Source organism: Rhinopithecus bieti, unplaced genomic scaffold (assembly GCF_001698545.2).
Source record: "Rhinopithecus bieti isolate Rb0 unplaced genomic scaffold, ASM169854v2 scaffold_13348, whole genome shotgun sequence".
Lineage (NCBI taxonomy): Eukaryota > Metazoa > Chordata > Mammalia > Primates > Cercopithecidae > Rhinopithecus > Rhinopithecus bieti.
The window spans coordinates 2,727,053-2,729,095 of NW_016808764.1; the positions used below are offsets into that span (position 1 = coordinate 2,727,053).

Sequence of the window (2,043 nt, forward strand, 5' to 3'; positions counted from 1 at the left end):
TTTGAGACGGAGTCTTGCTCTGTCGCCCGGGCTGGAGTGCAGTGGCCGGATCTCAGCTCACTGCAAGCTCCGCCTCCCGGGTTCACGCCATTCTCCTGGCTCAGCCTCCCGAGTAGCTGGGACTACAGGCGCCCGCCACCTCGCCCGGCTAGTTTTTTGTATTTTTAGTAGAGACGGGGTTTCACCGGGTTAGCCAGGATGGTCTTGATCTCCTGACCTCGTGATCCGCCCGTCTCGGCCTCCCAAAGTGCTGGGATTACAGGCTTGAGCCACCGCGCCTGGCTATGCAAGACTTTTAAGTGAGTCATTCTTTGTAAGGCATAGTTTGAAAATATCTGGCAGTGTATGGGCTAATGTTTCATCCTGGACTAGGCCTGTTGCTCTTGGCTTCCTACTTTCCTGCACACTTTGCTTAGCTCTTGACTGTTTCTAACATTTCTGAAAAGTCATAGGATGTGGAATGAGCAGATGTCATAATACAGCACCTTGCAAGAGCCTGTCACTGAAGATTCATTACTGTTCATTGAGTCTGAAAAAATCATACACACGATGTTGTGAATTTGATTTAGCCATCTTCAAGTGAGCGTATGTATATGTTAGTTATAGATACATGGATACAGAGATGACATCATCCCTACCTTCAGGAGAAGTTGTATGTACACCTATTACACGATTTATCACATTGCATTTATGGTTAGTTGTACGTCTAACTCTAATAACATTAAACATTTACATGACGTTTGTTATTTGCCAGGTACTGTTTCTAAGTGCATACGTATAGTAACTCATTTACTCCTTATTACAAATTACGAGGGTCATCAGCTACAACTTTCACTTCCTCCATCTTGGCTGCCTTTTCAACCAGTGCCACCTTAATGGCTAGGACTTATATAATTGCACCAATTTTGTTCTCTCCTTAGCTCCAGCTGCTCACACATTCAGTCACTTTCATCACCTGTTTTCCTTGTGGCTACAGCTGCCTCAGCCACCAGGGCCCACTGTATTCACTTCAGTGGTAGCTGCCTCACTGCCTCAGTCATTGCCTGTTGCTGTTTTCTTCACCTTCACTGTTGCTGCCACCGCCCCTTACCACATCCTAACTGTTGGTTATGGCATTGGGACTTCTTTCATCATGTCTGATATTGATGATAAAGAAGTAGTTGCATTTCACCCAGAACATGAATGTGATGGGCCTGAAGGATGAGGAAGTAGGAAGAGGGAAAGTGTTGAGTGTCGATGGGGGCAGGTAGCATTGTGGAGGGGAGTGGCAGTGAGACTGATGAGGCTCATGATTCTGTGGGGGTCTGATCCACCAGTCACCAGGGGAAACGTGATGATATGATGGTGGTGGTGATGAAGGTTGGAATGTGGAAATGAGGCAGGTTGTGATGACCGGGAAGCAGAGGATGTTTTTGAACAGCTCCAGTTTGTTTTTGTTGGTTTTTTAGTTTGCAGTTGAAGATTTTGTGCTCATCATTGGTTGGGTTAACTTTATTGATGAAGTTAGTGACTGATAATATTGATACTATAATCAGTACTAAACATCCAGTAGTGCCACCAAAATCCTTAAGTCAGAATGTACCTAAATGGAAGGCACATTCTATAAAGAAATAAATGATCTTGAAAGAAAGTATATTGGACTCTTAAATTTTTGCATTTTAAAACTTCTGAAGCCAAGGATGTACTCCAGACCAGTTAAGTCAGATGTTCCCCAGATAGTCCTAATGCGCAGCCAGTGTTGAAGTCCTGCTCTAAGGAAAGCTTTGTTTTTGCTTGACTGTTTTTAAGAATGATAACTTGCCGGGCGCGGTGGCTCAAGCCTGTAATCCCAGCACTTTGGGAGGCCGAGACGGGCAGATCACGAGGTCAGGAGATCGAGACCATCCTGGCTAACCCGGTGAAACCCCGTCTCTACTAAAAAATACAAAAAACTAGCCGGGCGAGGTGGCGGGCGCCTGTAGTCCCAGCTACTCGGGAGGCTGAGGCAGGAGAATGGCGTAAACCCGGGAGGTGGAGCTTGCAGTGAGCTGAGATCTGGCCACT

General features: G+C 46.1%; 1 protein-coding gene across 4 annotated transcripts in view; it reads left to right on the forward strand.

The window, feature by feature from the left end:
• The window catches only part of XPNPEP1 (X-prolyl aminopeptidase 1), a 65,222-nt gene that overhangs the window by 10,389 nt on the left and 52,790 nt on the right, over positions 1-2,043 (forward strand). The gene's annotated exons all lie outside the window — the stretch shown is intronic.